At 44.5% G+C, this 25,521-nt stretch overlaps 2 non-coding genes and 6 pseudogenes across 2 annotated transcripts; all 8 read left to right on the top strand.

The window, feature by feature from the left end:
- The first annotated feature begins 6,316 nt into the window (after positions 1 to 6,316).
- On the top strand, positions 6,317 to 6,436 carry LOC148334006 (U2 spliceosomal RNA; annotated as a pseudogene).
- Positions 6,437 to 7,584: 1,148 nt separating this feature from the next.
- On the top strand, positions 7,585 to 7,759 carry LOC148334005 (U2 spliceosomal RNA; annotated as a pseudogene).
- A 657-nt stretch (positions 7,760 to 8,416) lies between these two features.
- Positions 8,417 to 8,580, top strand: LOC148334004 (U1 spliceosomal RNA). Its single transcript, XR_015844384.1, has one exon. It is a non-coding gene; the product is annotated as a U1 spliceosomal RNA (small nuclear RNA).
- Positions 8,581 to 9,268: 688 nt separating this feature from the next.
- Positions 9,269 to 9,400, top strand: LOC148334003 (U2 spliceosomal RNA; annotated as a pseudogene).
- A 9,448-nt stretch (positions 9,401 to 18,848) lies between these two features.
- On the top strand, positions 18,849 to 18,968 carry LOC148334002 (U2 spliceosomal RNA; annotated as a pseudogene).
- Positions 18,969 to 20,116: 1,148 nt separating this feature from the next.
- Positions 20,117 to 20,291, top strand: LOC148334001 (U2 spliceosomal RNA; annotated as a pseudogene).
- Positions 20,292 to 20,948: 657 nt separating this feature from the next.
- LOC148334000 (U1 spliceosomal RNA) lies at positions 20,949 to 21,112 on the top strand. Its single transcript, XR_015844382.1, has one exon. It is a non-coding gene; the product is annotated as a U1 spliceosomal RNA (small nuclear RNA).
- A 688-nt stretch (positions 21,113 to 21,800) lies between these two features.
- On the top strand, positions 21,801 to 21,932 carry LOC148333999 (U2 spliceosomal RNA; annotated as a pseudogene).
- Positions 21,933 to 25,521: the final 3,589 nt, after the last annotated feature.

The raw sequence follows: 25,521 nt of genomic DNA, 5'->3' as shown, positions 1-25,521 counted from the left end.
CCACAACACCTCTAGCAGAGACACACACAGAACTACCATTTCCGAGCGACCCTTCCCTGGAAATTTTGAAATTTAGTAATGTTCCCAAAACCAAAGAATTTGTAGTCGGTGCTGAAATATGATCTCCTGATTGTGACGCGGAGTATTCAACAACTATGGGGTCTAGATCTCTAGTATGATGACGCTCATCAATATTCAATGCGATTTGTGGCTCTGCGACAGTAAACAATTCATACCATTTCCGCTGCTCAGGGACAAGGCACACGTGCGAGGCAACGCCAGTAGACATAACAAATATATAATTCTAACGCAAGATGCACTCATGACTAAATTTGGACGAGTGCATTTTTGATAAACCAAATCATGTTTGTGATCACATGTACAATGTGATATGTCAATTGGTGAATTGAAAGGGTGGCGGTTGCTAAACCACTCAGACCAGAGCAAGAACAGGGCATACCCACCGCGGGAGGATGGGAACCAGGTTTCAGAGCTGCCCTCAAATGTTTCAGTTCAGTTTAGCCACAGGGAAGGAAGAGAGCACGACATATGCTCCCTCCGTGGGATGTGCACAGTCAAGTTCAGTCCCATCCGGGAATGCCACTCGAATTCCAGTGTTCGTTCAGTCAATGGCAGTGACTCAGGCAATCTCGAGAGTCCACATGGCTCAGTGGGGGTTGCGGAAGGAGCTCATAGCTCGCCCCAATATCCAGCACCATCGAAAACTTGTCCATCCACCGTCCCCGGAATGCTAGGACCTGCTAGTCCTCGAACGCTGAAGCTCCGCGGCCCCCTGTCACGGAATGGGGTACGAGCGGGTTTGTGTCAAGTGCGTTGGGAGTGGGTAACGGTGGCGCCCCCTGCGCTGGTGGAGCTCTTTGTGACAGATATGACACCGGAGGATGGCACATTCCAGAAAGTGGCTCGGCATGGACAGCTCATCACCCAGTGACCCCACACCCCGCAGCCAGAGCACACCCCACTCACAACCCCCGTCTGTAACCACCCATACCTCTGTTACTGCAATCCCAACCTCGTTGACTGGCCTGCTATGGACAGCAGCCAGTCTGCTGTGGCGCTGCGTCACCCGAACCTTGCCCAGAAGCAGCAGAAGTGGAAGGAGCAGCTGCCTCCTTTTTTCTTATCTCTCTTGGCCTTCTAAACCTGCAAGTACAACAATTTTAGTCACGCTCCTTAATCCAATCCCATATTTTCCTTTTCTGATGTCGTGCAAAATTATGTACAAAATGTGTTCTACTTAGCCCGAGTAGCATTTCTCATTGATGGACTATTTCGCCTGATTTCTGCCACTGGGAGGGGCACGCCCTGGTGGACGGCCAACTGGAACAGCTGTGTAATGTCGACATTATTGGATGGGTCACTGCCGGAAGTCTCACTCCAATCACGTCTCGCCCTGGCCACATAGACCAGGCCTGTCTCCCCCTTCCCCACCTGAACGACACAGCAACATCGACCCCAACGGGCCAGAAATATCTGATGCACGGCACGGCCAATCTCACCTGAGGTGTCCCCACTTAGCTGGTGACCATCATGCTGGTCAGCAGGTCTGGCCTCGGCCTCAAGTGTGGACAGTTCCTCTTAAATAAATTTTGTCCCGCTTGCAACTCTGTATAAACCTCTTAGTCTGGTGTCTCCTTTGTAGGAGATTTCAACCAACGTGACCTCTTTACAACGTGTGACCTCTTTACAACGTGTCGAATAAACCAATGTTGACCTTTCTGCTATCTTTACAGCTGTGAGAGCTGTTACTAACCCCTCCTTCCCCCTTGGGTAATTACAAATGTCTTATCTTCAAACTTCTTACAAGCACCCAGTATCCTGGCTTCACTATATTAGTGCCCCTGCTGGGAGACAGAAAGATCCTGGTCACTCTAAATTTGCGCCTGTCTTTTGTTTTCCTAACACTTTTCACATATGGTCAGCTAAAGTTGCTTTAACAACTATTTCCCATTTGTTCTTAAATTTGAGGTATTCTATAAGTTCTTCCAAACAGTGTTTTACAATGTCTTAGTCCTAAATACAAAGAAATACGTTACAATGGAAAATATCAGAATAAAATTTAATACATCCAACATGAGACACGTGCTTGTGACCACTTCAGGGTCATTTTTGTCTGAAATATCTCCTCTACAACAACTTACCCTTGCGTTAAGTGAGTAATTTTCCATAAAAACAGTGCCACTAATTCGACATTAACTTCAAGTATCACTGCTGTGGTGCTGTATTATATGGAAAAGTCTGAACAATCCAAGAAAATTTTGCCCTATCCTGGACTGGGTGTGTGTTATCTAGTCGCGCATCCAATGTGAATATATCTTATATCTCCCTCTTGTTGAGGAGAACCTCCGGGATGGGCGTGGTGAGGCGCTATTTGAAGCGTTCTCCGGCCTTCTGGTCACACTGGTCACATGTCACCTCAAACCTGTGGACAGAACTGGACGAGTGGCACTTGCCAGTGAGAATGAGAAGGGGTAAATTATCTTCCTTCCAAAACTTTCAGTTTTGCATAAATTTTGTGTAATAACGTCAATCAACCATTCACTTGATGTTTGAATTTAATTACTCCAATCTTTCTCCAATAACAATTTGAAAATCAATACTCGGGAGTGCAATAGGGATTCAGGTTGATCAGGCCTGTCCACCCATCGCACCCTAATTACTGTAAGGGCTTGCCGGTGACCTCAAACAATTTTCTGTCCTGAGGCCCGTCCCTTAAACATTCACTCAAACCACATATGCATCCAAACACTTTTTCTTTCACACTTTCATTCACCAAACGATACTTTCCAATTCCACACAGAGACCCCTCCCTTGGCGCGTCCGCCTTGATTTCACTGAGATTTGTGCTGGCAGATCCATAATTTTGCCTTAATTTAGCCAGCGTATGCCAAAATTCACAACTGTGGGTCTCTGGATTTTCCCATTCACTCCCCGTGAAGTTGTTTCTCCTCTCCTGGACGTAGCTGACGAAACTGCACCTGTGACATCAAACAGCTCATAGATGCGAATGTTAGCAGTCTGGTATTTATGGAATGATGTCATATCCTCTAAAATTGTCATGTCAGCGTTCGCGTCGTACAGTCAAAAAAACATCTGTCTTCCACCTTTGTCACATTTAATACACATCAGTTAATAAATCATCTACGAAACTATTTAGTCCAACTTTATATTTGGTAAACCAATCTCCAATGGCTAGATATTCCCCTTTCCAAAGATTTTCTTTCAACATGTTCATAGAATACTTCACTTAAAACTTATCCCAAAACCATAATCCCTTTGCTTAAAAATTTAAATTTTAATAAGATTGTCGCCGCCCTGCTGTTCCTCAGGTGTCCCCTGCCTGTTTCCGTGTTCAACTTGCGTTCATACTCCCTGCCAATTTATATTTATTGTTCAGTTGAATATATACTTTATCCCGTACCTTACTACACTAGCACTGCAAAAAATTGCTCCACAGTGCGACCCATGCTCGACCACATGAGAACACCTCAAGGAGAGGCAGATGCCTGAAGATTAGATCGTCTGCAACATCGAGGGGGGGTGCCGAGACACACCTCTGAAACAAAAGGACTGTGACCTTCTTTCGAGAGCACCAAAAGGCATATCTTCCTTTTCAATCAGTTAACGACTGCCATTGATGCCTGTTCTTCCTCTTGTGTCTGAAATGTTTACATGTTCCTGCTGGTGCTTCCCCCCCCCTGGGGCCAGCACGGGCGTCTCCACACTCCCCTGCTGTTCTCCGCGCACCCTCTCTCTCATTATTCACAGCCTGTTCCATCAATTGTATGGTCGCTGGTGCCATCCGTGAATCGTTATCTTTTGCATCTCAAACCATTCTGCCCCCCCAATGTGACTACGGGGCCATTAATTGCGCCGTCGGAACGGGCGGCGGCTCAAACACATACTGTTGCGAGTCTGGCAACTGTGGATGAATGCCTCTCAGACATTCCGTCTTTTCTTCCACTTTTTCAATCACTTCATCCTCTTTCTCTGACTTCCTCCCCCTACTTGGGAACGAGCATCTAACTTCAAAGGGCTGTGAACTCTCTGTTACAGCACACTCATGATTTTACGATTACACCTCTACCCATTGCCTTCTGTAAAATCTTTCTCACTCTTATTTTTTTTCCTTTAATTTTCCAAATTCACTGTAGCCTTACCAAAGCCACTCAAACAATCAAGGTATCAAATCACAAACTACAAAGTCAGGAACCACCTATGCTCTTGCAAAGGTTTCTCATGCGCTCAAAGCTTCCTTCAATTAAGATTTCATAACACCAATCTTTTTCTTTTTCTTCGTGTCATTTCCATCTGTGCATTTCATTCCAGTTACTAATTACAGTTACCTTAATAGAAAGACCATCAACTCAAGTATGAAACATGAAATATTTATTTCTTCAATTCCTCCTTACAGCAGACCCTAATTCTTATCCTTTTCATTTGTTCAAGTCACACCTTCTTCAATCACCAAACTCTGTCATTCTCAATACTGCCTGTTTCACCATCCTCCTTTCAATGGAACATTAATTGTCCCTTTCTCTTTTCTACACATTCTGCATTTTTTTCACATTCCTTTTCTTTTCTTATTGAACTTCCAATCGCTACACTGACACAATTTCTTCTCTTTTCTCTAGCTTTCTTTCTTTCTCTTTTCTTATTTCATCCCTACTTCATGTTTTTCTTCTCTTTTTTATGTTTCATTTTTATGAATTTATCCTTATTCTCCGTGCCACACCCGGGACCCGAGACCACTATAACACTTCCTCTCCTTCGCCATCTTGAAATCAAAATCCACTCGTGCGTGTCCCAAACACACTTCTTACGCAGAACAATTTTAGCCTTTACATTCACACCGCTTCCACTCTGATATTTTAAATCGTATCTTAACCACGAATAGTTCCAAACTATTCTAGTAGGTAAATCCCAGATTTTACACTACTATCGTCCACACTTTTACACTTATTTATTTATATATTTATTTCACCATATCGTATCTTAACCACGAATAGTTCCAAACTATTCTAGTAGGTAAATCCCAGATTTTACACTACTATCGTCCACACTTTTACACTTATTTATTTATATATTTATTTATTTATATATTTTAACGCCGTTCCACTCCGCCTTCCTCTTATAATTTAGCGTTGCCAATATGCAGAATTTGAAAAGGATCTGCTTACCTTATGTCACTGTGGGCCCAAGAGGAAGGCCGGTCGGATGTGCGGCTCCTTTATTCTTTATCAGGTCGTCACCTGGTGTGGACGTGGGCCCCAGGCCCGAGTCCCAGACTCTTGTGGTTTTTCATGAAGCCCCAGGCTTCCTTTGAGCCCCAGACTCTTGAAGCCCCAGACTTCTTTTCTTTTCTTAGAGTCCCAGACTCTCTTTGAAGTCCCAGACTTCTATTACCTCTCATGCATCACGTCAGGGTCACCATAAATTGATGGAATTTATCTTTATATCAATGTTAGAATTTAACTTTAACCCAATGTAAACTCAAATTAGTAATCTGACTCCAATTTGCGACCTTACCCAACTCTCACTCATCCAACAATATGCGCGCTCGTTCTGCAATAGAAAGGTATCAGGAAGCCGGCATTTTCACGCACAAGTGGGTTTATTCCCAATACACAGATTTCTACATGGCACCTGGATCTCGGGTCCCTCTCAATACAACTCTACACCTCTCTTGCCACCAGCGAATGTGTTCTACCCCCGAGTTGCCCAGTACTGATTCATACTATACAACATGCAAAATGGCACAGACAAAGGCATCCTGGCATAATTCTATTGGCTATGTGTATTGCAGTTAACTTTAGCTCGCTCTCATTGGTCTTTCTCCTCCCGCCGAATCCCGTGGCTCCTCCTGCGTGCGATCCCCCGATGGCCGCTCCTTCCCGGAGTCATCTCGTCTCGCTCAGCACCTTCTGCTTCTAAAACATTCCATTCTTGCACAACCCCCGCAACCAGTTTTGCTTCACCAGTCACACTCTCAGCATTTTACAATATCACATTTTCATACATTGGATGCACCAACATCTAATGAACTATGTTAAGCTCAAACTCTTATATTCCTTTAATAGTCAAATGTATGAAATCCTTTAAGTGTAACTGAAGTTTAGACCATGCTAATGACCAAACCCTCAGGATTGGAATGCAGGAAGATTGGATCACAGCTGCACCACAGGAGGTGTGAACGAGACCCCTCTGAAACAATGGACTTCCATGCCGGGATCACAAAAGTGGCTCCTAGCAGTCTACTCTTTATTCAGTTTTTAAATTGACTGCCATTTACATGATCCTTTAGGGACCATATATTAAATTGATTTTTGGAACTGGGAGATGGAATAGGGGCTTGCTCCGTCCATTCCACGCATCGACCTGGTATTGCAGTACCGCCAGGAGCGGTGCACCCACCTCTGCTGGTCACAATGAATTTGTTGCTGGATGTTTCCATTCTATGTAGTTCTGTGGGAAAACGAAGAAACCCTTTAAGCAGCTGTCGTGTTTCTCAAAGGCTGTCTCTTGTTTTTGAGACTTTCACCGAATACCATGTCATGCTGCGGCTTAAAGGACATTCTTTCATTGAAGAAAGCGTCGTCTTGCTCCGTTATTGAGGTAACATGCGGTGGGTGGTCATATAAATAATGGTTTCAAATATAGATCATATAAATTTCCTATAAAGTTATAATATTGGCGCTTGGCTAATCAAAATGTAAAAACCATCCCGCCCTCCCAAACAAACTTCGGGACCTGTCATGGATGGCGGCGCACGAAATCCTCCCAGTCAGGTACGTTATGCACTCCCGAGGTATGGCAGCACACTCAAACTGCCCCCGACCTGGTTGTGGCGCCCAAGAGTCGGTGAGGCACCTCCTCTGGGAGTGCAGTGCTGCCACGGACCTGTGGGCGACAGCCGGCCACCTGCAATTCCCGGACTTGCCAGCAAGGGAGGTCCTCAATGCACAATTCGTGCTCTATGGGATGGGCCCAATGACGAACACAAGAGAACATTTTGCAAAGCAGTGGCTCACCCTTGCCGCCATCAAAGACGCCATTTGGACCTCCAGAAACTTGCTGGTAAGGAGGCACAGACAGACCCCCCCGTGGCTGTGCTCCGAATGGCAGCGGCTACTCTGAGCTGCCTGCGGCAAGCCAAGGACAGAGTCACCAAGAAGAGTCGTCTGTGCCCGCCCGGAGGAGGGAACCGGAGCCCACAGGGAAGGTCCTGGCAGCGACGGCCTGGCTCCTCGGGAGAGAGTGGAGAGATGCAACACCTCTGAGGAACTCCTTGAAGCATCCTGGCAGGTTTTTTTTCTCTCTGGATTCTGTTTGAGAGGGTGAGATGAGGTCCCACTTAGTAAGGCGATAGTACGCTCCTGCACAACAGAGGTTGAAGTGCTTTTTTTAACAATTGCTTTTAAAAAATATTGACTAGATATATTTTAGATACATTTTACCTTACACCTTTATGTCACACATGCTGCTTTTTTAACATGTAACCTCAGAACTAAGATTGTGCTCCATGTTGGAGAGATGTGAACAACAATGTCTCCAGTAACAATAAAAATTTATCAAAAGAAAAAAATCTGTTCTTATCAGTTTAATATCTGATACGTCCCTTTCCTGGGGACCAGATATTAAATTGATTTTTGGAACGGGGACATGGAATAGGGGCTTGCTCCGTTCATTCCACGCATCGACCTGGTATTGCAGTACCTCCAAGAACGGTGCACCCTCCTCTGCTGGTCACAATGAATTTGTTGCTGGATGTTTCCGTTCTACGTAGTTGTGTGGGAAAACGAAAAAACTCTTCAGCAGCTGTCGTGTTTCTCAAAGGCTGTCTCTTGTTTTTGAGACTTTCACCGAATACCATGTCATGCTGCGGCTTAAAGGACATTCTTTCATTGAAGAAAGCGTCGTCTTGCTCCGTTATTGAGGGAACATGCGGTGGGTGGTCATATAAATAATGGTTTCAAATATAAATCACATAAATTTCCTATAAAGTTATAATATTGGCGCTTGGCTAATCAAAAACGTAAATAAGTAAAGTTTTGTAAAGGAGTTTGAATTGTTACACCGCTACATGTTCCTGACCACACAAAGAAACAGGAAATGAGTGCTAGAAAGGCGTGGGGCAGGGTCAATTCAATTCTCGCTTTGAATTCTTGTTAGAATTTAAGCAAGGCGTGATGGGAATGTTTTTGCTGATTCTTTTGACCTCATTCACAAATATTTACTTAATGCAAGTCTAAAAGAGACTACTTAAATTAATGTACGTGTCATGCATCATCCAGCGTGTATGTGTGTGCATGCGATCACACGTGCGTTGCAATCGGGCCCGTGACTGAAGATGGTGTGGGTGCTTAACCTTTTGGCCTGGCAATGTGTACATCTCATACTTACCTGGCAGGGGAGATACCATGATCCCGAAGGTGGTTCACCCAGGGTGAGGCTCAGCCGTTGCACTCCGGCTGTACTGACCCCTGCGAATTCCCCAAATGTGGGAATCTCGACTGCACAATTTCTGACACTGGGGGACTGCGTTCGCGCGCTCCCCTGATTTCTGATGGTAATGACAATGAAATAAAATCATTCATGTCACTTAGTGAGCACGCATTCATGCTTATTTGTCAACATGCGATAAATAGTTAGCTTCTTTCGCAGTTGACAAATTACTGTCATTCACCTCCACACAAGTGGTGGCGCTAGCAAGTGACATTGTCAATTGGGAAGCAGGAAGTGCGTGTAAACGAAAAGATCTCGGTTTTTTAGTCTGTTTAGGACTGTTTTACATGGTTACACGGCATGAAGTTAGCGCAGAATTCATATTGGTCCGATATGGATCACGTGACAGGCGAGCGATTTCCTAACTTTCTTTTCACTTAGAGGAGGAAAAGCAACACAATTGTCCTCTTACGATCCGCAATACGTTTTATTAGATTCTTGAAATTCGCACGTCGAACTATTTAACCATTTAAGAGCATTGCGATGCCAGTAAATGGAATACTTCTATTGCTGTTTCCAATTGGTCCACTTTGGGTCACATGGACTACAGTACCCAGCAATTGCTCAGCTTTTGTTTCGTTCGCAGGCTGGCAAGCAAAACAGTTGGTCTCGTTTTCAGCTAAAAATGTGTGAGTTTGATGTTTGGCATGTAAATGGTTTGTTGTGATCATTTTACATTGGTCACCGTCACTGTTGCTCGGAATGTCGAGAATCAAGTCGCCCCCTGTGTCAGTTTGCTGATATCGCTTCTCGGCCTTTTGGCTAAGATCAAGTGTAATATCTGTTCTTATCAGTTTAATATCTGATACGTTCCCTATTTGGGGATGTTGGAATTTATCTTTATATCAATGTTAGAATTTAACTTTAACCCAATGTAAACTCAAATTAGTAATCTGACTCCAATTTGCGACCTTACCCAACTCTCACTCATCCAACAATATGCGCGCTCGTTCTGCAATAGAAAGGTATCAGGAAGCCGGCATTTTCACGCACAAGTGGGTTTATTCCCAATACACAGATTTCTACATGGCACCTGGATCTCGGGTCCCTCTCAATACAACTCTACACCTCTCTTGCCACCAGCGAATGTGTTCTACCCCCGAGTTGCCCAGTACTGATTCGTACTATACAACATGCAAAATGGCACAGACAAAGGCATCCTGGCATGATTCTATTGGCTATGTGTATTGCAGTTAACTTTAGCTCGCTCTCATTGGTCTTTCTCCTCCCGCCGATTCCCGTGGCTCCTCCTGCGTGCGATCCCCCGATGGCCGCTCCTTCCCGGAGTCATCTCGTCTCGCTCAGCACCTTCTGCTTCTATAACATTCCATTCTTGCACAACCCCCGCAACCAGTTTTGCTTCACCAGTCACACTCTCAGCATTTTACAATATCACATTTTCATACATTGGATGCACCAACATCTAATGAACTATGTTAAGATCAAACTCTTATATTCCTTTAATAGTCAAATGTATGAAATCCTTTAAGTGTAACTGAAGTTTAGACCATGCTAATGACCAAACCCTCAGGATTGGAATGCAGGAAGATTGGATCACAGCTGCACCACAGGAGGTGTGAACGAGACCCCTCTGAAACAATGGACTTCCATGCCGGGATCACAAAAGTGGCTCCTAGCAGTCTACTCTTTATTCAGTTTTTAAATTGACTGCCATTTACATTGTCCTTTAATCCCTCTCATGACCTCAGACATCTGAGGTCATCACTTGAACACCTTATTTCATTGCTGCACACGAGCTCGACATCATTTGCCATAAAACTAAAACACATCAAACAATTAGTAAAAGAATAAGAATCAGTAGAAAATTTCATTCCAGTAGACAATTCGTGAAAATTAATACAAAAATGTCATTCCAATAGAAAATTAGTAGAAAAGTTCATTCCAGTAGAAAATTAGTAGAAAATTTCATTCCCTCCTTATGGCCTCAGGTCCCCGAGGCCATCTTTCCATACTCATATCCTGGACTTCCGGAGGGCCACGGCTACCTCCGCCTCCTGGGGGTCCTTTTGAGGGATCATCATGTACTGACCCCCCGGAGGGAGTGGCCCCAACGTGCGTTCTATTGTCTTAACAGTTAATGATCTGATACATGGAATACAGCAACATCCGTATAACACCATAATAGCGGCAAACACAGCGATAGAAATCAGTACTGATGCAATCAGGCTTTTATATTTACCAAAGATGTTTAACCAGTCAGAATACCAACTGGTGTCCACACCTGAGTGCTCCTTCATTTTGTTACTTAGCGTGCGCAGACCCTCCAATGCCTTGGTAAGGCGACGGTCAGGAGATGTATTGTTGGGAATCAGAGTACAACACTGATGCCCAAAAATACCACACACCCCTCCTCTTTCGGCTAACACCATATCTAAGCTTATTCTGTTCTGGAATGCCATAAGAGACGTGGCAGCCAATTGCTCATGCACTGCCTGGAGTGCTGAGGTGGTCAAATTCGCCAATCGTTGGACATTATAGTGGACATAATTAATCCGGTCCACATTTTTGTTTACTGTAACGAACAGGAAAAGGCTCTCCCATCCTGCCGCAATTTGATCCACCAATTTATACTCGTCAGGGATCCCTCTTGGAACTCCAATTGCATCTATATACGTGGGATCTCCTGCATTCAACCATTCTTGCATGTCCCTTCTCTTCCTGTTAAGGAAGGGGATTCTTCCCCATTGTCCAACACCTTCCCACTCCATTTTGGCCAGATCTAAGGCTGTCACACTAACTGGCATGATCAGCGTTACCAGGGCGCACTTACCTGAGGCATTGGTGGGAAGCCTATCGTACAGCACTTTCTCTCCACACCACAGCCAAACATCATCACGAGCGAGAGGGATTCCTACTGGCAAAGACACATTTTCATTACACCATGACTCCTGGATATTGCCAATCCCAGGACCCGTCCCATTTAACTTTTAGGCAGGTGAACTTTTGTTTTGCAACTTGGGTGTCAAAAATAGGCTCTTTCTTTTTTATTCCCACATCATTCCATGGGTGTGTCCAATTAAAATTGTCACGCAAGTGTTCACCTGTGTCGGTTGTTTACATTTCAGATTTAGCAGTAGTTGTTGTGTCTGTGTCAGCGTCTTACCATCATCTCGCTCTGCTTCATACCATACCGTTCCATTACAGGAATAGTACACCATCACTCGTTCTCCTTTCACTCCATCACTTCTGTCATCCTGCATCCTTTGTTCAAACGCCAACATAGTCCACACAAAGCACAAGCCAGCCAGCAAAATAGTCAAACATTTGCATCGTCCTCGTCTTTGTTCAGACTCGAAAGTGTCTGACTTTGATCCAATTCATGCCATCTACACATTCCCTCTCTTGACCTGCCCGTCCGGGCGGTCAACCTCTAAGCTCAACCTTGGCGGGCACAAATACTGGGGCCGGGCGCAACTGTGAGTTATGGTACCACTGTTGTTCTGTAGTTCCCAATTGGATGGCGTGTGAGGTTCTAGCCAGAACACTAAACTGTCCTTACCCGCGAGATTGAGTCCACCTCCGGGAAAGCACCCGGAGGTTGATGTACGGAGTAATGTCCGACTCCAGTGATGCTGAGTTCACTGAGTTCAAATATCTAACTGCGTTCCGAGATTACAAATTAAGCCTCGAGCTAACGCTCCAATATTGACTGTTAATTGACAAATTTTAAAGCAACACAAATGAAATAGTAACCATTTATGCTTAAAATAAAAAAAATCCCAAAACTATAATAACGCAGATACCGAATTAAACCTCTATTTTCTTTTTTTTTTTTTTTTTTTTTTTTTATGGGAAGAAAAGGTGCTCTACAAGACATAGACAGCTCCAAGACCGCTGCAGTCTTCACCTCCTATTGTCTCATGATTGACTCAATCCACCTACAGGCTGTGCCCACACTGATTCTGTCAACTGGGGGAGGGGGTAGAGACAGTAAAAACAATCGCGGAGCTGTGGAGCCGAGCCCCAAATCAGTCGGGCCCTGGGTCCACAACACCTCTAGCAGAGACACACACAGAACTACCATTTCCGAGCGACCCTTCCCTGGAAATTTTGAAATTTAGTAATGTTCCCAAAACCAAAGAATTTGTAGTCGGTGCTGAAATATGATCTCCTGATTGTGACGCGGAGTATTCAACAACTATGGGGTCTAGATCTCTAGTATGATGACGCTCATCAATATTCAATGCGATTTGTGGCTCTGCGACAGTAAACAATTCATACCATTTCCGCTGCTCAGGGACAAGGCACACGTGCGAGGCAACGCCAGTAGACATAACAAATATATAATTCTAACGCAAGATGCACTCATGACTAAATTTGGACGAGTGCATTTTTGATAAACCAAATCATGTTTGTGATCACATGTACAATGTGATATGTCAATTGGTGAATTGAAAGGGTGGCGGTTGCTAAACCACTCAGACCAGAGCAAGAACAGGGCATACCCACCGCGGGAGGATGGGAACCAGGTTTCAGAGCTGCCCTCAAATGTTTCAGTTCAGTTTAGCCACAGGGAAGGAAGAGAGCACGACATATGCTCCCTCCGTGGGATGTGCACAGTCAAGTTCAGTCCCATCCGGGAATGCCACTCGAATTCCAGTGTTCGTTCAGTCAATGGCAGTGACTCAGGCAATCTCGAGAGTCCACATGGCTCAGTGGGGGTTGCGGAAGGAGCTCATAGCTCGCCCCAATATCCAGCACCATCGAAAACTTGTCCATCCACCGTCCCCGGAATGCTAGGACCTGCTAGTCCTCGAACGCTGAAGCTCCGCGGCCCCCTGTCACGGAATGGGGTACGAGCGGGTTTGTGTCAAGTGCGTTGGGAGTGGGTAACGGTGGCGCCCCCTGCGCTGGTGGAGCTCTTTGTGACAGATATGACACCGGAGGATGGCACATTCCAGAAAGTGGCTCGGCATGGACAGCTCATCACCCAGTGACCCCACACCCCGCAGCCAGAGCACACCCCACTCACAACCCCCGTCTGTAACCACCCATACCTCTGTTACTGCAATCCCAACCTCGTTGACTGGCCTGCTATGGACAGCAGCCAGTCTGCTGTGGCGCTGCGTCACCCGAACCTTGCCCAGAAGCAGCAGAAGTGGAAGGAGCAGCTGCCTCCTTTTTTCTTATCTCTCTTGGCCTTCTAAACCTGCAAGTACAACAATTTTAGTCACGCTCCTTAATCCAATCCCATATTTTCCTTTTCTGATGTCGTGCAAAATTATGTACAAAATGTGTTCTACTTAGCCCGAGTAGCATTTCTCATTGATGGACTATTTCGCCTGATTTCTGCCACTGGGAGGGGCACGCCCTGGTGGACGGCCAACTGGAACAGCTGTGTAATGTCGACATTATTGGATGGGTCACTGCCGGAAGTCTCACTCCAATCACGTCTCGCCCTGGCCACATAGACCAGGCCTGTCTCCCCCTTCCCCACCTGAACGACACAGCAACATCGACCCCAACGGGCCAGAAATATCTGATGCACGGCACGGCCAATCTCACCTGAGGTGTCCCCACTTAGCTGGTGACCATCATGCTGGTCAGCAGGTCTGGCCTCGGCCTCAAGTGAGGACAGTTCCTCTTAAATAAATTTTGTCCCGCTTGCAACTCTGTATAAACCTCTTAGTCTGGTGTCTCCTTTGTAGGAGATTTCAACCAACGTGACCTCTTTACAACGTGTGACCTCTTTACAACGTGTCGAATAAACCAATGTTGACCTTTCTGCTATCTTTACAGCTGTGAGAGCTGTTACTAACCCCTCCTTCCCCCTTGGGTAATTACAAATGTCTTATCTTCAAACTTCTTACAAGCACCCAGTATCCTGGCTTCACTATATTAGTGCCCCTGCTGGGAGACAGAAAGATCCTGGTCACTCTAAATTTGCGCCTGTCTTTTGTTTTCCTAACACTTTTCACATATGGTCAGCTAAAGTTGCTTTAACAACTATTTCCCATTTGTTCTTAAATTTGAGGTATTCTATAAGTTCTTCCAAACAGTGTTTTACAATGTCTTAGTCCTAAATACAATGAAATACGTTACAATGGAAAATATCAGAATAAAATTTCATACATCCAACATGAGACACGTGCTTGTGACCACTTCAGGGTCATTTTTGTCTGAAATATCTCCTCTACAACAACTTACCCTTGCGTTAAGTGAGTAATTTTCCATAAAAACAGTGCCACTAATTCGACATTAACTTCAAGTATCACTGCTGTGGTGCTGTATTATATGGAAAAGTCTGAACAATCCAAGAAAATTTTGCCCTATCCTGGACTGGGTGTGTGTTATCTAGTCGCGCATCCAATGTGAATATATCTTATATCTCCCTCTTGTTGAGGAGAACCTCCGGGATGGGCGTGGTGAGGCACTATTTGAAGCGTTCTCCGGCCTTCTGGTCACACTGGTCACATGTCACCTCAAACCTGTGGACAGAACTGGACGAGTGGCACTTGCCAGTGAGAATGAGAAGGGGTAAATTATCTTCCTTCCAAAACTTTCAGTTTTGCATAAATTTTGTGTAATAACGTCAATCAACCATTCACTTGATGTTTGAATTTAATTACTCCAATCTTTCTCCAATAACAATTTGAAAATCAATACTCGGGAGTGCAATAGGGATTCAGGTTGATCAGGCCTGTCCACCCATCGCACCCTAATTACTGTAAGGGCTTGCCGGTGACCTCAAACAATTTTCTGTCCTGAGGCCCGTCCCTTAAACATTCACTCAAACCACATATGCATCCAAACACTTTTTCTTTCACACTTTCATTCACCAAACGATACTTTCCAATTCCACACAGAGACCCCTCCCTTGGCGCGTCCGCCTTGATTTCACTGAGATTTGTGCTGGCAGATCCATAATTTTGCCTTAATTTAGCCAGCGTATGCCAAAATTCACAACTGTGGGTCTCTGGATTTTCCCATTCACTCCCCGTGAAGTTGTTTCTCCTCTCCTGGACGTAGCTGACGAAACTGCACCTGTGACATCAAACAGCTCATAGATGCGAATGTTAGCAGTCTGGTATTTATGGAATGATGTCATATCCTCTAAAATTGTCATGTCAGCGTTCGCGTCGTACAGTCAAAAAAACATCTGTCTTCCACCTTTGTCACATTTAATACACATCAGTTAATAAATCATCTACGAAACTATTTAGTCCAACTTTATATTTGGTAAACCAATCTCCAATGGCTAGATATTCCCCTTTCCAAAGATTTTCTTTCAACATGTTCATAGAATACTTCACTTAAAACTTATCCCAAATCCATAATCCCTTTGCTTAAAAATTTAAATTTTAATAAGATTGTCGCCGCCCTGCTGTTCCTCAGGTGTCCCCTGCCTGTTTCCGTGTTCAACTTGCGTTCATACTCCCTGCCAATTTATATTTATTGTTCAGTTGAATATATACTTTATCCCGTACCTTACTACACTAGCACTGCAAAAAATTGCTCCACAGTGCGACCCATGCTCGACCACATGAGAACACCTCAAGGAGAGGCAGATGCCTGAAGATTAGATCGTCTGCAACATCGAGGGGGGGTGCCGAGACACACCTCTGAAACAAAAGGACTGTGACCTTCTTTCGAGAGCACCAAAAGGCATATCTTCCTTTTCAATCAGTTAACGACTGCCATTGATGCCTGTTCTTCCTCTTGTGTCTGAAATGTTTACATGTTCCTGCTGGTGCTTCCCCCCCCCTGGGGCCAGCACGGGCGTCTCCACACTCCCCTGCTGTTCTCCGCGCACCCTCTCTCTCATTATTCACAGCCTGTTCCATCAATTGTATGGTCGCTGGTGCCATCCGTGAATCGTTATCTTTTGCATCTCAAACCATTCTGCCCCCCCAATGTGACTACGGGGCCATTAATTGCGCCGTCGGAACGGGCGGCGGCTCAAACACATACTGTTGCGAGTCTGGCAACTGTGGATGAATGCCTCTCAGACATTCCGTCTTTTCTTCCACTTTTTCAATCACTTCATCCTCTTTCTCTGACTTCCTCCCCCTACTTGGGAACGAGCATCTAACTTCAAAGGGCTGTGAACTCTCTGTTACAGCACACTCATGATTTTACGATTACACCTCTACCCATTGCCTTCTGTAAAATCTTTCTCACTCTTATTTTTTTTCCTTTAATTTTCCAAATTCACTGTAGCCTTACCAAAGCCACTCAAACAATCAAGGTATCAAATCACAAACTACAAAGTCAGGAACCACCTATGCTCTTGCAAAGGTTTCTCATGCGCTCAAAGCTTCCTTCAATTAAGATTTCATAACACCAATCTTTTTCTTTTTCTTCGTGTCATTTCCATCTGTGCATTTCATTCCAGTTACTAATTACAGTTACCTTAATAGAAAGACCATCAACTCAAGTATGAAACATGAAATATTTATTTCTTCAATTCCTCCTTACAGCAGACCCTAATTCTTATCCTTTTCATTTGTTCAAGTCACACCTTCTTCAATCACCAAACTCTGTCATTCTCAATACTGCCTGTTTCACCATCCTCCTTTCAATGGAACATTAATTGTCCCTTTCTCTTTTCTACACATTCTGCATTTTTTTCACATTCCTTTTCTTTTCTTATTGAACTTCCAATCGCTACACTGACACAATTTCTTCTCTTTTCTCTAGCTTTCTTTCTTTCTCTTTTCTTATTTCATCCCTACTTCATGTTTTTCTTCTCTTTTTTATGTTTCATTTTTATGAATTTATCCTTATTCTCCGTGCCACACCCGGGACCCGAGACCACTATAACACTTCCTCTCCTTCGCCATCTTGAAATCAAAATCCACTCGTGCGTGTCCCAAACACACTTCTTACGCAGAACAATTTTAGCCTTTACATTCACACCGCTTCCACTCTGATATTTTAAATCGTATCTTAACCACGAATAGTTCCAAACTATTCTAGTAGGTAAATCCCAGATTTTACACTACTATCGTCCACACTTTTACACTTATTTATTTATATATTTATTTAACCATATCGTATCTTAACCACGAATAGTTCCAAACTATTCTAGTAGGTAAATCCCAGATTTTACACTACTATCGTCCACACTTTTACACTTATTTATTTATATATTTATTTATTTATATATTTTAACGCCGTTCCACTCCGCCTTCCTCTTATAATTTAGCGTTGCCAATATGCAGAATTTGAAAAGGATCTGCTTACCTTATGTCACTGTGGGCCCAAGAGGAAGGCCGGTCGGATGTGCGGCTCCTTTATTCTTTATCAGGTCGTCACCTGGTGTGGACGTGGGCCCCAGGCCCGAGTCCCAGACTCTTGTGGTTTTTCATGAAGCCCCAGGCTTCCTTTGAGCCCCAGACTCTTGAAGCCCCAGACTTCTTTTCTTTTCTTAGAGTCCCAGACTCTCTTTGAAGTCCCAGACTTCTATTACCTCTCATGCATCACGTCAGGGTCACCATAAATTGATGGAATTTATCTTTATATCAATGTTAGAATTTAACTTTAACCCAATGTAAACTCAAATTAGTAATCTGACTCCAATTTGCGACCTTACCCAACTCTCACTCATCCAACAATATGCGCGCTCGTTCTGCAATAGAAAGGTATCAGGAAGCCGGCATTTTCACGCACAAGTGGGTTTATTCCCAATACACAGATTTCTACATGGCACCTGGATCTCGGGTCCCTCTCAATACAACTCTACACCTCTCTTGCCACCAGCGAATGTGTTCTACCCCCGAGTTGCCCAGTACTGATTCATACTATACAACATGCAAAATGGCACAGACAAAGGCATCCTGGCATAATTCTATTGGCTATGTGTATTGCAGTTAACTTTAGCTCGCTCTCATTGGTCTTTCTCCTCCCGCCGAATCCCGTGGCTCCTCCTGCGTGCGATCCCCCGATGGCCGCTCCTTCCCGGAGTCATCTCGTCTCGCTCAGCACCTTCTGCTTCTAAAACATTCCATTCTTGCACAACCCCCGCAACCAGTTTTGCTTCACCAGTCACACTCTCAGCATTTTACAATATCACATTTTCATACATTGGATGCACCAACATCTAATGAACTATGTTAAGCTCAAACTCTTATATTCCTTTAATAGTCAAATGTATGAAATCCTTTAAGTGTAACTGAAGTTTAGACCATGCTAATGACCAAACCCTCAGGATTGGAATGCAGGAAGATTGGATCACAGCTGCACCACAGGAGGTGTGAACGAGACCCCTCTGAAACAATGGACTTCCATGCCGGGATCACAAAAGTGGCTCCTAGCAGTCTACTCTTTATTCAGTTTTTAAATTGACTGCCATTTACATGATCCTTTAGGGACCATATATTAAATTGATTTTTGGAACTGGGAGATGGAATAGGGGCTTGCTCCGTCCATTCCACGCATCGACCTGGTATTGCAGTACCGCCAGGAGCGGTGCACCCACCTCTGCTGGTCACAATGAATTTGTTGCTGGATGTTTCCATTCTATGTAGTTCTGTGGGAAAACGAAGAAACTCTTTAAGCAGCTGTCGTGTTTCTCAAAGGCTGTCTCTTGTTTTTGAGACTTTCACCGAATACCATGTCATGCTGCGGCTTAAAGGACATTCTTTCATTGAAGAAAGCGTCGTCTTGCTCCGTTATTGAGGTAACATGCGGTGGGTGGTCATATAAATAATGGTTTCAAATATAGATCATATAAATTTCCTATAAAGTTATAATATTGGCGCTTGGCTAATCAAAATGTAAAAACCATCCCGCCCTCCCAAACAAACTTCGGGACCTGTCATGGATGGCGGCGCACGAAATCCTCCCAGTCAGGTACGTTATGCACTCCCGAGGTATGGCAGCACACTCAAACTGCCCCCGACCTGGTTGTGGCGCCCAAGAGTCGGTGAGGCACCTCCTCTGGGAGTGCAGTGCTGCCACGGACCTGTGGGCGACAGCCGGCCACCTGCAATTCCCGGACTTGCCAGCAAGGGAGGTCCTCAATGCACAATTCGTGCTCTATGGGATGGGCCCAATGACGAACACAAGAGAACATTTTGCAAAGCAGTGGCTCACCCTTGCCGCCATCAAAGACGCCATTTGGACCTCCAGAAACTTGCTGGTAAGGAGGCACAGACAGACCCCCCCGTGGCTGTGCTCCGAATGGCAGCGGCTACTCTGAGCTGCCTGCGGCAAGCCAAGGACAGAGTCACCAAGAAGAGTCGTCTGTGCCCGCCCGGAGGAGGGAACCGGAGCCCACAGGGAAGGTCCTGGCAGCGACGGCCTGGCTCCTCGGGAGAGAGTGGAGAGATGCAACACCTCTGAGGAACTCCTTGAAGCATCCTGGCAGGTTTTTTTTCTCTCTGGATTCTGTTTGAGAGGGTGAGATGAGGTCCCACTTAGTAAGGCGATAGTACGCTCCTGCACAACAGAGGTTGAAGTGCTTTTTTTAACAATTGCTTTTAAAAAATATTGACTAGATATATTTTAGATACATTTTACCTTACACCTTTATGTCACACATGCTGCTTTTTTAACATGTAACCTCAGAACTAAGATTGTGCTCCATGTTGGAGAGATGTGAACAACAATGTCTCCAGTAACAATAAAAATTTATCAAAAGAAAAAAATCTGTTCTTATCAGTTTAATATCTGATACGTCCCTTTCCTGGGGACCAGATATTAAATTGATTTTTGGAACGGGGACATGGAATAGGGGCTTGCTCCGTTCATTCCACGCATCGACCTGGTATTGCAGTACCTCCAAGAACGGTGCACCCTCCTCTGCTGGTCACAATGAATTTGTTGCTGGATGTTTCCGTTCTACGTAGTTGTGTGGGAAAACGAAAAAACTCTTCAGCAGCTGTCGTGTTTCTCAAAGGCTGTCTCTTGTTTTTGAGACTTTCACCGAATACCATGTCATGCTGCGGCTTAAAGGACATTCTTTCATTGAAGAAAGCGTCGTCTTGCTCCGTTATTGAGGGAACATGCGGTGGGTGGTCATATAAATAATGGTTTCAAATATAAATCACATAAATTTCCTATAAAGTTATAATATTGGCGCTTGGCTAATCAAAAACGTAAATAAGTAAAGTTTTGTAAAGGAGTTTGAATTGTTACACCGCTACATGTTCCTGACCACACAAAGAAACAGGAAATGAGTGCTAGAAAGGCGTGGGGCAGGGTCAATTCAATTCTCGCTTTGAATTCTTGTTAGAATTTAAGCAAGGCGTGATGGGAATGTTTTTGCTGATTCTTTTGACCTCATTCACAAATATTTACTTAATGCAAGTCTAAAAGAGACTACTTAAATTAATGTACGTGTCATGCATCATCCAGCGTGTATGTGTGTGCATGCGATCACACGTGCGTTGCAATCGGGCCCGTGACTGAAGATGGTGTGGGTGCTTAACCTTTTGGCCTGGCAATGTGTACATCTCATACTTACCTGGCAGGGGAGATACCATGATCCCGAAGGTGGTTCACCCAGGGTGAGGCTCAGCCGTTGCACTCCGGCTGTACTGACCCCTGCGAATTCCCCAAATGTGGGAATCTCGACTGCACAATTTCTGACACTGGGGGACTGCGTTCGCGCGCTCCCCTGATTTCTGATGGTAATGACAATGAAATAAAATCATTCATGTCACTTAGTGAGCACGCATTCATGCTTATTTGTCAACATGCGATAAATAGTTAGCTTCTTTCGCAGTTGACAAATTACTGTCATTCACCTCCACACAAGTGGTGGCGCTAGCAAGTGACATTGTCAATTGGGAAGCAGGAAGTGCGTGTAAACGAAAAGATCTCGGTTTTTTAGTCTGTTTAGGACTGTTTTACATGGTTACACGGCATGAAGTTAGCGCAGAATTCATATTGGTCCGATATGGATCACGTGACAGGCGAGCGATTTCCTAACTTTCTTTTCACTTAGAGGAGGAAAAGCAACACAATTGTCCTCTTACGATCCGCAATACGTTTTATTAGATTCTTGAAATTCGCACGTCGAACTATTTAACCATTTAAGAGCATTGCGATGCCAGTAAATGGAATACTTCTATTGCTGTTTCCAATTGGTCCACTTTGGGTCACATGGACTACAGTACCCAGCAATTGCTCAGCTTTTGTTTCGTTCGCAGGCTGGCAAGCAAAACAGTTGGTCTCGTTTTCAGCTAAAAATGTGTGAGTTTGATGTTTGGCATGTAAATGGTTTGTTGTGATCATTTTACATTGGTCACCGTCACTGTTGCTCGGAATGTCGAGAATCAAGTCGCCCCCTGTGTCAGTTTGCTGATATCGCTTCTCGGCCTTTTGGCTAAGATCAAGTGTAATATCTGTTCTTATCAGTTTAATATCTGATACGTTCCCTATTTGGGGATGTTGGAATTTATCTTTATATCAATGTTAGAATTTAACTTTAACCCAATGTAAACTCAAATTAGTAATCTGACTCCAATTTGCGACCTTACCCAACTCTCACTCATCCAACAATATGCGCGCTCGTTCTGCAATAGAAAGGTATCAGGAAGCCGGCATTTTCACGCACAAGTGGGTTTATTCCCAATACACAGATTTCTACATGGCACCTGGATCTCGGGTCCCTCTCAATACAACTCTACACCTCTCTTGCCACCAGCGAATGTGTTCTACCCCCGAGTTGCCCAGTACTGATTCGTACTATACAACATGCAAAATGGCACAGACAAAGGCATCCTGGCATGATTCTATTGGCTATGTGTATTGCAGTTAACTTTAGCTCGCTCTCATTGGTCTTTCTCCTCCCGCCGATTCCCGTGGCTCCTCCTGCGTGCGATCCCCCGATGGCCGCTCCTTCCCGGAGTCATCTCGTCTCGCTCAGCACCTTCTGCTTCTAAAACATTCCATTCTTGCACAACCCCCGCAACCAGTTTTGCTTCACCAGTCACACTCTCAGCATTTTACAATATCACATTTTCATACATTGGATGCACCAACATCTAATGAACTATGTTAAGATCAAACTCTTATATTCCTTTAATAGTCAAATGTATGAAATCCTTTAAGTGTAACTGAAGTTTAGACCATGCTAATGACCAAACCCTCAGGATTGGAATGCAGGAAGATTGGATCACAGCTGCACCACAGGAGGTGTGAACGAGACCCCTCTGAAACAATGGACTTCCATGCCGGGATCACAAAAGTGGCTCCTAGCAGTCTACTCTTTATTCAGTTTTTAAATTGACTGCCATTTACATTGTCCTTTAATCCCTCTCATGACCTCAGACATCTGAGGTCATCACTTGAACACCTTATTTCATTGCTGCACACGAGCTCGACATCATTTGCCATAAAACTAAAACACATCAAACAATTAGTAAAAGAATAAGAATCAGTAGAAAATTTCATTCCAGTAGACAATTCGTGAAAATTAATACAAAAATGTCATTCCAATAGAAAATTAGTAGAAAAGTTCATTCCAGTAGAAAATTAGTAGAAAATTTCATTCCCTCCTTATGGCCTCAGGTCCCCGAGGCCATCTTTCCATACTCATATCCTGGACTTCCGGAGGGCCACGGCTACCTCCGCCTCCTGGGGGTCCTTTTGAGGGATCATCATGGACTGACCCCCCGGAGGGAGTGGCCCCAACGTGCGTTCTATTGTCTTAACAGTTAATGATCTGATACATGGAATACAGCAACATCCGTATAACACCATAATAGCGGCAAACACAGCGATAGAAATCAGTACTGATGCAATCAGGCTTTTATATTTACCAAAGATGTTTAACCAGTCAGAATACCAACTGGTGTCCACACCTGAGTGCTCCTTCATTTTGTTACTTAGCGTGCGCAGACCCTCCAATGCCTTGGTAAGGCGACCGTCAGGAGATGTATTGTTGGGAATCAGAGTACAACACTGATGCCCAAAAATACCACACACCCCTCCTCTTTCGGCTAACACCATATCTAAGCTTATTCTGTTCTGGAATGCCATAAGAGACGTGGCAGCCAATTGCTCATGCACTGCCTGGAGTGCTGAGGTGGTCAAATTCGCCAATCGTTGGACATTATAGTGGACATAATTAATCCGGTCCACATTTTTGTTTACTGTAACGAACAGGAAAAGGCTCTCCCATCCTGCCGCAATTTGATCCACCAATTTATACTCGTCAGGGATCCCTCTTGGAACTCCAATTGCATCTATATACGTGGGATCTCCTGCATTCAACCATTCTTGCATGTCCCTTCTCTTCCTGTTAAGGAAGGGGATTCTTCCCCATTGTCCAACACCTTCCCACTCCATTTTGGCCAGATCTAAGGCTGTCACACTAACTGGCATGATCAGCGTTACCAGGGCGCACTTACCTGAGGCATTGGTGGGAAGCCTATCGTACAGCACTTTCTCTCCACACCACAGCCAAACATCATCACGAGCGAGAGGGATTCCTACTGGCAAAGACACATTTTCATTACACCATGACTCCTGGATATTGCCAATCCCAGGACCCGTCCCATTTAACTTTTAGGCAGGTGAACTTTTGTTTTGCAACTTGGGTGTCAAAAATAGGCTCTTTCTTTTTTATTCCCACATCATTCCATGGGTGTGTCCAATTAAAATTGTCACGCAAGTGTTCACCTGTGTCGGTTGTTTACATTTCAGATTTAGCAGTAGTTGTTGTGTCTGTGTCAGCGTCTTACCATCATCTCGCTCTGCTTCATACCATACCGTTCCATTACAGGAATAGTACACCATCACTCGTTCTCCTTTCACTCCATCACTTCTGTCATCCTGCATCCTTTGTTCAAACGCCAACATAGTCCACACAAAGCACAAGCCAGCCAGCAAAATAGTCAAACATTTGCATCGTCCTCGTCTTTGTTCAGACTCGAAAGTGTCTGACTTTGATCCAATTCATGCCATCTACACATTCCCTCTCTTGACCTGCCCGTCCGGGCGGTCAACCTCTAAGCTCAACCTTGGCGGGCACAAATACTGGGGCCGGGCGCAACTGTGAGTTATGGTACCACTGTTGTTCTGTAGTTCCCAATTGGATGGCGTGTGAGGTTCTAGCCAGAACACTAAACTGTCCTTACCCGCGAGATTGAGTCCACCTCCGGGAAAGCACCCGGAGGTTGATGTACGGAGTAATGTCCGACTCCAGTGATGCTGAGTTCACTGAGTTCAAATATCTAACTGCGTTCCGAGATTACAAATTAAGCCTCGAGCTAACGCTCCAATATTGACTGTTAATTGACAAATTTTAAAGCAACACAAATGAAATAGTAACCATTTATGCTTAAAATAAAAAAAATCCCAAAACTATAATAACGCAGATACCGAATTAAACCTCTATTTTCTTTTTTTTTTTTTTTTTTTTTTTTTATGGGAAGAAAAGGTGCTCTACAAGACATAGACAGCTCCAAGACCGCTGCAGTCTTCACCTCCTATTGTCTCATGATTGACTCAATCCACCTACAGGCTGTGCCCACACTGATTCTGTCAACTGGGGGAGGGGGTAGAGACAGTAAAAACAATCGCGGAGCTGTGGAGCCGAGCCCCAAATCAGTCGGGCCCTGGGTCCACAACACCTCTAGCAGAGACACACACAGAACTACCATTTCCGAGCGACCCTTCCCTGGAAATTTTGAAATTTAGTAATGTTCCCAAAACCAAAGAATTTGTAGTCGGTGCTGAAATATGATCTCCTGATTGTGACGCGGAGTATTCAACAACTATGGGGTCTAGATCTCTAGTATGATGACGCTCATCAATATTCAATGCGATTTGTGGCTCTGCGACAGTAAACAATTCATACCATTTCCGCTGCTCAGGGACAAGGCACACGTGCGAGGCAACGCCAGTAGACATAACAAATATATAATTCTAACGCAAGATGCACTCATGACTAAATTTGGACGAGTGCATTTTTGATAAACCAAATCATGTTTGTGATCACATGTACAATGTGATATGTCAATTGGTGAATTGAAAGGGTGGCGGTTGCTAAACCACTCAGACCAGAGCAAGAACAGGGCA

Source organism: Idiotropiscis lumnitzeri, chromosome 7 (genome assembly GCF_059441095.1).
Source record: "Idiotropiscis lumnitzeri isolate Australia: NSW breed Sydney's pygmy pipehorse chromosome 7, RoL_Ilum_1.0, whole genome shotgun sequence".
Classification (NCBI taxonomy): Eukaryota; Metazoa; Chordata; class Actinopteri; order Syngnathiformes; family Syngnathidae; genus Idiotropiscis; species Idiotropiscis lumnitzeri.
This window is presented reverse-complemented; position numbering and strand designations above follow the sequence as displayed.